Raw genomic sequence first — 15,856 nt, 5'->3', positions numbered from 1 at the left:
AATTTTTCATGCAAATTTTATTAATTTATATAAATTAGTTATTTAAATCTTACATTTAGGAGTGAATATAAATAACTAGTACATCTACCACTGAGACTATTTGGTCTGGGAGTAAGATTTTGTGTATGGTGCTATAGGCTTTATGTGTTCCCTGTTTGGGAGAAGGAGGCAGTCAGCTTTAGATTAAAAACTAGAAAATTTTTAATTTTAATCTTATTAAATTTAATAATTTTTATTTAAAAAAAGCAAAGATCCTTGTTTAGCAGGGGCAGTATGAAAAATGTAATAAATATCTTAAATGGTTGGGCGCGCTTTTCTACAAGGATTGGGACGAAGATCTTGTAAATTTTTATACTAGCTTTTTTTAATATAAATTAAGATTTGCAGATTTTGTCAGGAATTATTAGTTGTCACAGTGTATGTGCGATTATAAATTCACGTGCAAAATATATTATTACCGAAAAAAAACTTTCAGCGATAACTTTTATAATAATAAGTCGTATTAATGAACAAAATTTTATTGAAATATAATTTTTTTATACTTAAATTTAAAATGATAGTAAAAAGTTAAAATAAACTTTTAACAGTGACAAAAAATCACCACTAAAAAACGCTTTTAGCACTGACATGTTGAGTCATCGTAAAAAGTCTTTTTTCCAGTGACAATAATAGGAGTCGCCACTAAAAATCTCACTTTTAAAAATTGACCTTCAGTAGAGACTCTAAAAAGCCTATGTAGAAAGTCACACTTTCCACAGGGATATTTTGTGTTGCCGTTGAAAGTCGTCATTGAAATTTTTTTTTGGTAGTGTATATGAATACTTATGATTTTGTTCTTATTAATTAGTAAAATACATATATACATTTATAAATTTATTTATGAACCTGACTTGGTATATATAAACCACTTGACTTCTCTGGAAAAGACGCATCTCAATTCTCTCTCTCTCGTTTCCTAATGCTCTTAATAAAAGTTTTTAGCTTCTACGTCTATTCTAGTTGCTGGCATAAGAGTGGGGTCAAAAAGCACAATTGATGATAAAGGGAGTTTTTCAGCAGACTTATTAATTTAAAACTCGTTTAGAATAGTTTATAAATAATTTTTTAATTACGATTTACGGAATATAAAGTAAGTATGTTAGAAGAGTTTTATCTTGAATTTATGTAAAACGTGTTTACATGTAATTTGTAATACATCCCAAACAGGGCCTTACTTTATATGCTTATGAATTCACCTACTGGCCATCAAAATCTTTATTGGATATAATATTCTCGCTTGCTTTAAGTATTATATAAATAACTTTTTCCATACGTAGATTTAAATACACATTAAACGAAAGAAACAAATGAAATTATGCAGACAAAACTATCATATAATGCTCATTTGCTGAGTTATTAAGCTACGCTGAACAAATAGCAAGTTAATTTCATCGAGGGGGAAAAAAATAGCAAGTTAAACTAGTTTGTACGTTTAATTAGAAACTTGATGTTAAAACAAATAATAAAATAATTTTCAATAAATTAATATTAACAAGCTGCATGAACTAACCATGCGGAATCTAAATCCTGTGTATATCTAGGCTTAGGGATGCATAAATTTCTTCTATCCCCCACTTTTAATTTGCATCGCCCAACATTTTTTGGGTTTTCTTTTTCTTTTATAAATTAATCCAAATAATGAGAATAGGGCATATTTTGTGTTCCACATAAATAGTCCTAATTTTGTATCAAGAAATAAAAGCATAATTAATAAACCGGTCTATCCCACAGCAACCTTCGTCACTTTTCTCAGTATGTTTTGCCGCCGCCTTTTGAAAAAGGGAAAGATTAAGGCAATAACCAAAGGCTAATCATGTGAATTCTCTCGTTTTCCTTTTGAAGAAAATAATAAATAGTGTATGAATTATATAACATATTACATCTAGTTCTTTTTATAAGATACAAATAATTCGATTATACATATAGAAAGGTTAGTTATGATTGGTTAAAAGTAATAAATATGAGGAATGGATGCAAATTATTATTTTCCAAAAAGAACACTTACTATGGGGATAGTGAAAGAGAACGAGTAAATAGGAAAAAGGTGTGATCTGAGTAAGAGAGAGACTAATCAACGATGCAAAAATAAAAAATACTCCATCCGATTTTAAATATAAGATTCATTTTGCAATGTAAATTACATTACAAAATAGATCTTATACTAGTAATACTTAAATAGGTTATTATTGTCTTTTACAAACAAGAACATGTCATTCTCACCCAAAAAGAAGAAAGAACCTTTTAGTATGCGATAGACAGAGTGTTGTTCTAAGGAGTGTGTTTTGGCATTCTTCAAAAGCAATTTAACAAAAAAAAGTATTTTCATACAAGTTACTCCTCCGGTCCTTATTATAAGACCCCATTTGATTTTTTATTTGGTTCTAATTATAAGACCCCAATCCATTTTGTCTCTTATATTTATGTATTTTTTTCCAAGATAATCCTTCTAATAATGATAGTTTTAGCCAATATACTTAATTAGCAAGGATATTTTAGGAATGACAACACTTATTTATTATAAATAACCAATTTAATTTACTTTCTTAATCTCCTCAAATAAGTCAATTGGGTCTTATAATTAGGACCAGAGAAGTAATACAAAACTTTTTTTATATAGTTATTTTGTATATCGTAAATTTATTTTTAAAAAACTAATCCAAACTTAATTAATACTATTAACATCTAAAGCCAATATCTTTGTGGCCATGTGAACATGTAGTGGCATGACAAGGACGACTAATTATGACATCATCTCCTACAATTATCCATCGAATCTCACGAGTCATTCCAAAAGCCGCGACGACTCATTTAACGTGCGTCTTTTATTAATTTGCGTGAACTTTCATAGTCGGTGTCTTTTTTTTAATCCCTGGCCGCGACGACTCAATTCATGGAAATTTCTAAGATGCCTTCATCATACGTCGTCTCAACAAGAAATGTCCTTATTATCTCTGGCCACACTAAAAGAAAAAATAACAAGCACAAGTCATTGTCATTGTTCTAAGTTGCCTCAATTATGCGTCGCCTCCATCCACTTGTTTTTCAATATCATTTTCTTAGTTGTCTTTGGAACCAAGATGAGAGGAGGAAAAAAAAAAGAATTGCAGGTCCATTCCATTTTGAGTCCAGTCGTTTTCAAAATTATCTTTGGTTGGAAGTAGACTTGGATATTTCTTAAAATAAGTCCAAAAGAATAATTAATAGGTGTGGGGTCTTTCTTTCTTTGTCACTGTTAGAAGTTCAAATATGGAGTACTAATATAATAAATAATCTTTCATGTCAATAATTGGAAAAATTATGGCATTATTTGATATTGGGGCGTCACTTTCGGCGTGCTCAATAGGAAGTTTGGTAGTTGTCTCTTTCCTAGTCGATCGGATCTAGCAAAAGGATCAAGTCGCCAATAACATAATACATTAATACTACCTCCGGTCCTTAGACCCTATTTGACTTTTATTTTGATCTTAAATATAAGACCCCAATCCACTTTGTCTCTCATATCTGTACATTTTTTTTCAAGATAGTCCTTCTAATAATTGTAGTTCTAGCCAATATAGTTGATGAGTAAGGATATTTTAGGAAAGACAACACCTATTTATTACAAATAACTAATTTAACTTCTTTCCTTAATCTCTTCAAATTAGTCAACTGAGTCTTATAATTAAGATCGGAGGTAGTATTTGAATTCTCATTAAGAGATGCTCATATTTAGATTCCGCTTACACTACAAAAAAAATGTCAATTGTAGCGGTTAGAGTGACACATTTCTAGCGGTTTTAACCGCAACAAATAACATTTGTAGCGGTTAACAAAACTGCTAGAAAACCAGGCACAAGAAAAAATTTCTAGCGGTTATGGCAACCGCTACACATCATGGTAAAAACGCTAGAAACTTTCTAGCGGTTTTTAACTGCTAGAAAATGTCTAAAGGAAAAACATTTCTAGCAGTTATAAAACCGCTAGAAAATGTTCAATGGAATAAAATTTATAGCGGTTTTATAACCGCTAAAAACATGCTAAACCAAATCTATTTTGCCGGGAATTAAATAATTTCAATAGCGCGCCGAAATTTCTAGCGGTTAGAGAACTGCTAGAAATGTTTGGGAAATTAAATTTTCCTACCAATTAAATTTTTGGAATGGCGGCAAAAAAATTTTCTAGCAGTTTGAACCGCTAGAAATTTTGGTGCAAAATTTAAATTTGACGAAATATTTCTAGCGGTTTGGAACCGCTAGAAATGTTTACCGTGCCAGAAAAAAAATTTATGGTTTTTCATATTATAATTTTAAAAACCATTAAATAAATTATATTGAAGAATTTTTGTTAATTTGTATAATTAGTTATATGTTACATTTTATATATTTAAATTTTGTAATAAACAATATGTAATTAAATTATGAGTGTGTCAAAAGAAGTGAATTTAATTTAATAAGATAATTGAATTGAATATTTAATAAGATAGTTGAATTGAAGATGATATATTTTGTAATATTGAACCTATAGTGTTAGGTTGAGGAGTATTTGAATCAGTTGAGGAAGGCATGACAAGTGTGAAGAAGAAAAATCTGAAAGAAAAGGAGAAATAAATATGTTAGTAAATTTTAAATAAAAACAAATAAAAGATACAATGAATTATAAAATAAAATTTACTTACCATACAGTAAAGAGAAAGAAACCACTATATGAGATAGTAAGAAAAAAAGAGAGAATTATGAAGAAGAATAGGAGAGGAAAGAAAAGAGATGGAGTAAATGAATGTAGAGAAGATATGGTATTTATAGATATCAGCGACACATTTGTAGCGGTGTTTTTGTAGCGTTTTATTGCATTTTGTAGCTGTTATTCATTTTCTAGTGTATACTTAACCGCTAGTATTTTGTAGCGGTTAATAACCGCTACAAATTATAATTTTGTATAATAAAATTGTAGCGGTTACACATAACCGCTACAAATTTAATTTTTTTTATTTTTTAAAAATCTGAACGAATTTTAATTTATAGATATGTATTTGTAGCGGTTAATAACCGCTACAAATTATAATTTTGTATAATAAATTTGTAGCGGTTATGTAACCGCTACAAATTTAATTTTTTTTATTTTTAAAAAAACTATACGAATTTTAATTTATACATATGTATTTATGGACGGAAAATTTTTTTAATAATTTATTTTGGATACTGCTATTCTCCATCATCATCCGGCCTGAAAGGACACATTTTAAAAAAATTTGTTAAATTTATAATGTATTTGGAAAAAATTAGTAGTTAGTAGTTAATTATTTAAATAATTTAAGAAAAGACGTGTACCTGATAATTGGCAAATTATCATCTCCTTGAGGAAAGAAGTCTTCAAAATTCGAGGGTTGGAAGGGTTCACTGTCATAAATAATGTCACCATCACCCATATCATAAAGATCCCATGGCTTGAGGTGAACGACCATATTCCAATCTTTATGTTTCTCGTTCTCGACATAGTAAATTTGGTGTGCCTCAGAAGCAAGGATATATGGCTCATCATCTTCAGATGCCCCCGTATGAATAAGTCTAGAGAAATTAACTGAGGTGATGCCCAAATGGTCAGTAGCGAGTCCCCGTGAAGTTGTCATATTTGCCCAGGAGCACTTGAACAGTGTCACGGTGAAAAGCTGGTAACTCAACTCAATAATGTCAATTAGCTTTCCATAGTAAGTGACGCCTCCAAAGCGCATATCGCCATCACTACTGCTAGCATAACATCTCGTTCCGAATGTCCCGCAAACTCCAGAGTTTTGTGTGAGCAATCCCTGATCACGTCCAACCGTACAGAACTTGAAGCCGTGGACATTGTACGCGGTAAACCTTCGTGCATGGTCTAACGGACCGAGAGAAAGAGCTTTGAATTCATCTGTGTATGGGCTGTTGTCATTACATATTCGACGTGTAAACCAACTGGGAAACTCTTTGTGGACTCTTTTATCAATGTCAGCAGAACGCGCACGGCCCCATAGCTGACGCCTGAGATAACTCCTAAACTCACTATAGTAAAGTGTAATTTGTTAAAAGAGTCAGTAAGAAACAAATATAAAGTGTAAAAGCTAGTGAGCTTATATGATATATATACTTACTGCATGAAGGGTTCAACTTGGCTGCAATTTATCAAAACTTGTCTGTGTGCCTGGAGTTTCTCTGTAGGAGTGAGTCTGAAGAATTCATATCCTCCAACTGGTTTTCCAACAGGAGGAAATAAAGTTGACGTGGAAGGACCAGGAGGAGAATCATCTACGCGACGCGGGCGGTTAAAAGATGTCTCCATGTCATCAAAGTACCTCGAATAGAAAGTTAGGACCTCATCTACGGAATAACCTTCTGCTATTGACCCCTCAGGCCATGCCTTATTCCTAACATATGATTTTAATTTTCTCAAGTACCTGTAAGTTAAAATTGCATTAATAATTACGAGTAAATGAAAGAACAATGTGAAATTTAAAGAGGCGGGAATAAAAGATAATCTAGTACCTCTCTATAGGGTACATCCATCGATAGTGAACTGGGCCAGCAACTTTGCTTCTCGAACAAGGTGGACAGTCAAGTGAACCATAACAGTAAAGAATGATGGAGGAAATATCATCTCCAAGTGACAAAGTGTAAGAATAATTTTATTTTGCAACTGATCAAGCTCTTCCGCTATCAAGACCTTTGCACACAACTTCTTGAAAAATGAACATAATTCTATCAAAACCACTGATACATCAGAAGGAAGTGTGTTTTTCAAGGCCAATGGAAGTAACTGTTGCATAAGAACATGAGAGTCATGACTTTTCAACCCAGTAACCTTTCGAGCCTGCAGATCGATACACCTTGAGATGTTGCTAGAATATCCATCTGGTACTTTTATGTTCTTCAATGTCGAGAGGAAGATATCCTTGTTCTGCTTTGTCAAGGTGAATTTAGCTGGCTGAAACTTGTCGTTTTCATCATGCCAAGCCTCTTCATGAATTCCCCAGGCCCGTAAATCTTTTCTAGCTGCGAGATGGTCTTTGGATTTTCCAGCTTCATTGAGCAACGTATATAGCACATTATCGCACACATTTTTTTCAATGTGCATAACATCCAAACTGTGTCGTAGCAAATTAGATTCCCAATAAGGAAGAGTGAAAAATATGCTTCTCTTCCGCCATTGCATAGGTTGCATATCAGATGTCCCACGAGATCGTCGTCCCAATCGTTCGGTACCAAACTCGACATTAACATCTTCTAACTGCCGCAAAATATCCATACCAGACAAAGTAACAGGAGGATCTCTCTTCTTCTGTTTCCCATCAAAGCGAATCCGTTGCAATCTAAGTCTGTGCTTGGAATCAAGGAACCGTCGATGTCCTATGAAGCACCACTTGCGACTGTGTGGAAGGCGACATGGCACAGAATCAAAATTGCACTCAGGATAGGCCAACCCAATATGCACATTCCAGCCAGACAAAGTTCCCAAACCGGGAAAATCACTTATTGTCCACATCAAGGCTGCACGGAGATTGAATAGTTGCTTGTCATGTGAGTCATATGCCTCAACACCATTCGTCCATAGGCCGATCAATTCGTGTATCAACGGTTGCAGGTATACGTCAATATCATTTCCTGGTGCTTTCTTGCCTAGAATGATCATGGAAAGCAAAAAGGAGCTCTGCTTCATGCACATCCAAGGTGGTAGATTGTATGGAATTAACACCACCGGCCAGATACTGTAACTTGTGCTCATGTTTCCGAAGGGATTGAAACCATCGGTTGCCAATGCAAGACGTACATTTCTAGGATCATTGGCAAAGTCTGGAAATTTCGCATCAAATGCTTTCCACGCCTCCAAGTCTCGTGGGTGCCTTAACCTACCATCTAGATTTTCCTCAGTCACGTGCCACCTCATGTGCTGAGCCATTTTTGATGACATATACATTCTTTGCAACCGTGGTTTCAAAGGAAAATATCTAAGAAAATAATATATTAAAAATTTAAAATACCAAATATTTAAATACTAAATATCGACTCAATTTAAAAAAATTGATGACATAATCAATTGTTTTAAGAATTTCAAATATCGAATATTTAGAGACGGAACAAGTAACACACTGTAATAATTTGTACTTGAGAATTTTGGCCGGTTTCTTCTTTTGCTTCTTGCCCTTCCGTACCGACTTATAGCGTGACGTCTTGCATCTCGTACAAATCTCTTTGTTGGCATCATCTCCCCAGTATAGCATACAGTCGTTTGGGCATGCATCTATCTTCTTATAGTTCAAGCCAAGCTTGTTAATAATCTTTTTTGCTTCGTAAAAAGATGGAGGGAATTCAGCTTGGGGGAAAGCATATCCCAGTAATTCCAGCAACATGGACATCGCCTTGTCAGTCATATCGCACAAGCATTTGATGTGATACAGCCTCACCAAGAATGACAACTTCGAATACTTTGTGCACCCAGAATAAAGAGACTTGTCAGCTTCGGTTATGAGGTCAAAAAATTCCCGAGCAGTTTCGTTTCTTAGAAACTCCAGTTGAGGTCCCTCTACTTCATCTTCGTTGAGATTCGGGCTTTCGTGAACACCAAAAGCATCACGCACAGCATCATTCACGGCATCGGCTTCATCCACTCGAACTCCCATCCGTGAAACTACTGGAACTGACTCAACACCCATATCTAGTCGTTCCCCATGTAGTTGTCAAAATACGTACTCTCGCGGAAAAGGCTTAAAGATTAAATGTTCCCTAACAATATCTTTGGGATGCCACTTTTTGAAATTACATTTAGGACAGGGACACTGAATCTTACCATTTACGGCAGCATTGGCGAAAGCAAAATCCAAGAAATAGTTTAGACCAGCCAAGTATTGCGGAGTCGACCGGTACAAGTTGATCCACGACCTATCCATCACTAATAATGCTCAAATTTCGTGAAAATATGACACAGGAAGCTCAAAGAGAAGTTAAAATGGAATTCAGTTGGAGTGCTTCAGCTTATAAAGGAGGCTGTCAACGAAGTGGAACGATCATTTTTTTGTAGCGGTTACAAACCGCTACAAATTTGTAGCGGTTTTAACGGAAATTTTCATTTTCCAGCGGTTATTAACCGCTAGAAATTCAAAATATCGGTTACAACCCGATAGAAATTTCTAGCGGTTTTAACAAGAATTTTGTCTCCAACGGTTTTGAAATTTCTAGCGGTTTTGTAACCGCTAGAAAAGTTCGCGTTGTAATGAAATTCGGTTGAATTTTGTAACGGTTTTAGAACCGCTACAAATATTTCGCTGTGATTTTCTTGCGGTTTATAAACCGCTAGAAATGATATTATTTTTAAATATTAAATATAAATACTGCGCAATAAATTAATAACATTACAAAAATAAATATTTATTAAATTAATAAATGATTATAGAATTATTTTGATTAATTAACATGTTTAATGTGTTTAATAAATTGTAATGTTCATGTTGTAATAAATAAATAAATATTTCAATATTAATTAATACTTGACATAAATAAAATTATAGAAATAAATAAATAAAGTAAACAAATAAATATAAAATTTAAATAAATATCTAAATAGTATATAAAATCATAAAATCAAAATTCTAATAAAATCCTATACAATGAAAGCAAGATAAATCATGGGTGAGGGGTAGAAGCAGCATCATCGTGATCATCCTCTGCTGGATCCTCCGACTGGGGGTGGGCAAGCCGCTCAACCTGCTGGGACTGGACTGGCGGATGGGGGGGTTAGGGGCGGGACTGGTGGCAGGTGTAGGTTGGGGGTCTCAGGAATCGAGATGTTTGGAGCTATACTGACCACCACATGACGCATAGCCGTAGCAGTTGCCAAGAGCTGGTCAAGCTGCGCCTGGAGCTGACGATCACGCTCCTGCAGCTGACGATCACGCTCCACGATCTTGGCCTCCATCTTGGCCTCGAACTCTTGTCTGAGCTCCTCTCGCAATTCCTCTGAGGATGAGGAACCCGGCCGCTTCGCTCTCGCACTCGCCTGAGAGCTCCCGGCAGTATATGAAGGGCCAACATCACTTGAGCGGGGCAACCTAGTCGGTGTAGGTCCAAGTCCAAGCCCGCTAACTCGACCATGGTGCTGCGGCCGGCCACGACTCGCTAAAAGTGAGGCGGTGGGATCCAAGGCAGACTCCTGAGACTCACGCAACTCGGTATCGACCTGAGTCATCCGTGCCTACCAAAATTAATATAAAGAAGTTAATTATAATATAATGATATTTACACTGTGATATTATATTAATATTTAATTTATTACTTACCGCTATCTCCTCAACCTCATCCGACGCACGCCCGTCTCGAGGTCTATACACCATCAGCCACATCTCGCCATAAGTGGCCGTGTATCCCCGCTCCTGCCGTATCTTTTCCCTCTGTAAATGAAATCAAAGAAATAATTAGTTACAAATTAAATACATATACATATTTAATAAATTTATTTCAAGTACTTACAATCTCGTCATAAGTGATCGCAAAGCTCCTGGATCCAGCCCTATGACGTATCGTCTAATGCCTGACGCTCCCAGCATTTCTCCTAGAAAGAGCCTGAAGCAAAATGTAAAAAAATTAAATTAAATTAGTCAAGTCAGATAAAAAATAAAGAAATTATAATTAATACAATATTATCATACCATCTGGTCAGCCGTCATTCTAAAATAGACGTAACTGGACCAGTCTTGCTCCGGGACTCCACTAGGTACATCTGCCAGTATCTCCTGGAGGGGCCTCGTCCCGTCACCTTTCTTCTCCCTCCACAGGTCGGCCCTCCTGTTCTTCCATGCCATCCCAAGCCTCTTGATCGTGTCAGCCCTCAACTTCTCCCCCAGAATAAATTTATTCTATGATTAAAATAATAAATTAACTAAATAACAAATTATAAACAAATAATTAAGCAATTTCAATAAAAATATTTAGTTTTTAACTAATTTAAGAATATTATAAATAAAATATAAATTAATAAAAAACAAATAATAATTAAAAATTAAGTAATTTAAATGAAAAAATATTTTTACTCAACTAAATTTAAAATTATTATAAGTAATAAATTAATGAAATCAATAACAAATTATTTTCATTTAACTACTTTTAAATAATTTAAATAAAAATATATATATTCATTTAACTACTTTTAAAAATATTATAAATAACAAACAAATTAAATAAATAAAAAATTATAATCAAACAATTAAATTATTTGAAAACAAAATATATAATCATTTATTTAAATTAAAAAAATTATAAATAACAATTTTATATTACCTTCATCATTTCCCAACCTTGCTGCTTCTTCTCTGAGGTGATCTTCTTCCAGTCCTGCACGTAATGGGGAACAGCGTCCACTGCTGACCAAGGAGGCGCACGTACTTGTTGTACAACTGGCCACCTTTCTTTGTCGATTGGCCCAACTCATTGAGCAGCACAACCACTCGTCCGCTCGTCATCATAGACAGCTCTCTGGCTGTCAGCCTCCTATAGGACCTATTCCCCTCAGTGTCTGTAAAATTTAATTAAGAAATAAATTATATATCAATGAATTAATACAATTTCTATATAAATTAAATACTTATCAAAATTTAAAAAAGTTAAATAAATACTAACTGACAAATTCCACCTCAAAACCAGCCTGACGTCTCGGAGCAGGACGCTGTGCAGCCTGGGGATTCTCTTTCCCCTGATCCTGCTCCTCCTCCTCCTCCTCCTCCTCGTCAGCAGCATCAGCATCAGCATGGGGTTGCTCATCCCCAGTAAAATGAGCCTCATCAGTCCTCCGCTCAATATCATTCTGCTCCATAAAACTGAAGATATCCTCCTCGCTGAGATCATAGTCATGAATGCTGGGGAATGGCTCACCAGCATCATGATGAACCTCATTGGGTCCAGCTCTCTCAGGATCAACTAGGTTCTTCCCTGGCCGACGACTCATTCTAATAATAACAAATAGTAATTATTTATAAATAAAATAAAAAGAAAAATTATTTATAAGCCACAACATAATAAATTAAATAAAATAAAACATAAAAATAAAAATTATCTATCAATAAATTACTACTTTTACCTAAAAATAAGGATCTGCAACTGAACTAGAACTCGAATATATTTTGTGGAGAAAATTCAGCAGAGCTTCGCTTCCTGAACGATTGAAGAAGTGAAAGTGAGGGGGGTATATATAGGCCGAGCATTTCTAGCGGTTTTTGTCAAAACCGCTAGAAATTTCTAGCGGTTCTGGGAAAAACCGCTAGAAAAGCCTAACGGTCATCAAGCGCCTCGGGAATTTACAGAAATTTCTAGCGGTTCATGTAACAACCGCTAGTAATTTCTAGCGGTTTTTACATGAACTGCTAGCAATTTCTAGCGGTTTCTAGATGAATCGCTAGAAATTTCTAAACTCCTCGGGAAATTAAAACCTTTTTAGCGGTTCATGTATCAACCGCTAGAAATTTTCAGTATCTAGCGGTTTATTGGCCTGAACCACTAGAAAATAAACGCTACAATTTTGGCGCCAAGTTCTCGCCAAAACCCGGAAAATTTTCTAGCTCTGAATTTCTAGTGGTTAGGTGATAACCGCTAGAAATATGCGGGCAATGGTCAAACCGTCTGTAATTTGTAGCGGTTTTTCTAAAAACCGCTAGAAATGTTGGAATTTCTAGCGGTTTTGTTGAACCGCTAGAAATGTTCCGCTGCTAATTCAACATTTTCTTGTAGTGTTAGCACGAAGTATTAAAAGTTAAAAGTAAGGATTGTCATTGGAATTGAAAAATATGTTAAACAAGTGTTTAATATAAGAAATTACTTATTACTTGGAATTAGACAAACTTATATATACGGATTGAGAAATACCATGGGAGGATACAGTATTCCTAAATCCCACCTACATAGGATTGCCTAATCCCATGTGATAAAAAATTACTCATACTAAACATTCTTTAATGATTTTTCTCAATTTTAATCTCAATTTTTACCTCGCGTTCTCAATACTTTGTACCAAAGGAGAACAAAATTTTTTCTAATAGAAAGATACCTGTGCCTAAAAAAAAACTACTAAAATCAAATGGTTCAAAATGTTAGCTAAATTTAGCTAAAAATAATAAATGTGTAAGATATATACATATGTTTCCGATTGTATACTCTTGTCTGTACAAAGAGTATATGAGAAATAATGAGTGAAAATTTATTAGAGAGAGGTAATGAATGACATATATTTAATTGAGATAAAAGTTAATTAAACGACTAATTTAAAATTTTAGACAAAGATAATTTGTTCATGATATATAAGGACATCACTATGAGAGAGATTATTTCTTATAAAAAGGAAAGGACGGAGTATGTATTTCGCTATTTCTTATTCTATTTCTTTCAAAGTATTTTCCACGTACTAAACTCTTCTGATCATTAATATAAGACTTACTTAACTAATTTAAATAGATTAAAAACATTATTTAAATAAGTTAATATGATATATGTTTTTTTTAAATACCCTAATTATTTTTCTTAATTTTCTTCCTCCCCTCCTACTTGATTATTGTGGAGGGAATATCAAGAGAATTAATTCTGCTTGTGGGAGACTGAAAGGCGAGGAGTAAGCTAGAAGATAATGAAGGCACCGTTTGGGTGACACCCCAAACCGTGGTTTGGGTGATAAGTCACCCAAACACCCACCCAATTTGCACAAACCGTGATTTTGGACTAAAACTATGGTTTTGGCTCCAAAACCATGGTTTTGGAAAAAGTAAAAAAATTTTGTTTTTGGAGAAAAAAGAGAGAGTGTGAGAGCCTATAGGATATGTATCTTGTTATTTTTTTTTATAAACATATTTTTTTATAAACATATTTAATCTTATATTTTATAAATATATATACATATTAATTAATTATTAATTATATTATCTTATGTATTATTAATTATGTTAATAAAAAATATATTATTAACAATTTTATTCCTTTAAATTAAAATATATCATAAAATCTATTTTTTCTGTAATTATCATATTAACTTATGTCTTTGTTTTAGTAATTTGTATATATAAAAAGTGCTTCTAATAACAACTATTCAAACACTCTCACTTCTCAAAATCACTTTTTCATAACATTTATTTTTTTCAGAATCTATTCTTCTCAGGATCTATTCTCCAGAATTATTTTTTCAATCTATGGTTTGGTTTCATCTAAATACATCTGAAGTGGGATAAGCTGTATACAAAGAAAGAAAAATAAGAATGGAGAGCACGAGAGGTGCAAGAAGCAACTGAGAAAACAAGAGTGATGATCAGTGTTTTCAAAAATCAAAATGCAAAGTCTGAATCTTCTGGTGCATGTGTACATTATTCAAGGGAGAGAGAGAGAAACGGGTCCGGATTGTCTCGGCGTCTTTTTTCTCAGCATCCCTCAGAAGCCTAAAATCTTGACCGTCCAAATGATCTAAAGGCCCATTGTGTATCATCCATTCATCCTCAACCTATGACTTCTCTCTCCTCTTCCTACTCCCTCTCCCTCCCAACTAGCTGTTGTGGCCTGCCCTTCACGCTTCCCGCCTATCACTGCAATCGCCTCCTTGGCTCCTTCCACTACCATGCTTTCCATATCAAATATTTTTTTTAAAAGAAAAATTAATATTAATGATTAAAGATTCATCAAAATCAAAATATCTGCAGTTTGATTGTGGTTGGGACCTAGGACCTGTAACTTTCCTCTTCCAATTCGATTATGAGAATGACGTGAAAGATGAAGAATGGGATAGACAGAATAGCTTCATGCATTTTGGATTCATGGTTATTAAGCAACTCAAGCGTAAATTACAAATTTTAAACAAAACATCACTCAACTCTCTCCCTTGGCCATTTAAAATGAAGATGTTAGAGGCAGATAAATATAAGAAATGCTCAATGCTCATATTTATGACTGGCACCAGAACAAAATGTGGCGATCAACGAGGTATTGGTGCAGAGCTCACTGTCCACCCAGTGAGTGAAGGTTTCACAACACCACCAAAGGGTCGGAACCCAACATTATGTCTTGAAATTTATGGTCCATTTGACACAAGGTCGAACACCAGCACCCATTTTGGCATATTGAACCTGAAATAGTCTACCTTCTTGCCTGACAGACTCGCGTCGCCTTCACACTCTCAAAACAGATCTCACACTTTGGCTGCCTCCGTCTTGGTCTTAACTTTCTTTCTTCGTTTTGCTTGCCCTCTTGCCCAAAAAATGATTGTTAACCAGTAGTAGTCCAATACCAGTTCTTGGGAGTCGAAAGAGGAGAGAGAAGCAAAAGGTTGAAGATGGTTGACTATGAGCCTTTGGATTATTTGGACGGCAAGAATTTCAGGATTCTGAGGGATTCTGAGAAATAAGACGCTGAGAGGATCTACTTCCGAGAGAAACAATGAAAGAAAAAGCTGACTTGGTATGCGTGTTGTGGTGGGAAATGGCAGTAGCATCACGTGAGGTGAGAAGAAAGAGGTAAAATAATAAAAAGATGGGGATTTTAATAGGTAAGAAGAAAAGGAGAAGGGATAAAATAGAATAAAAAAATAAAAAATTATATTATTTTAATAAGTACTAGTTTGATCACAGTTAGATTCCGATTTGACCCATTAACTCTTAAACCACTATATTAACCGGTTTAGTATTGTATCTGGTTTTTTGTTCTTTGCATATTAGACTAATATCAACTTTTAAAGTAAGTCCTATATCAAGTACTGAAATACATAGATTATTAAATGACAAATGAATCTAGTCAACAAACTTAGGGGGTGTTTGGATGAAATCAAACTATGGTTTGGAGAATAGATTCTGGGAAGA

The sequence above is a fragment of the Neltuma alba genome, unplaced genomic scaffold (assembly GCF_004799145.2).
Source record: "Neltuma alba isolate B1F8T4 unplaced genomic scaffold, ASM479914v2 tig00013641_pilon, whole genome shotgun sequence".
Lineage (NCBI taxonomy): Eukaryota > Viridiplantae > Streptophyta > Magnoliopsida > Fabales > Fabaceae > Neltuma > Neltuma alba.
The sequence above is the reverse complement of the archived record's forward strand: the minus strand, read 5'-3'. Positions refer to the sequence as shown.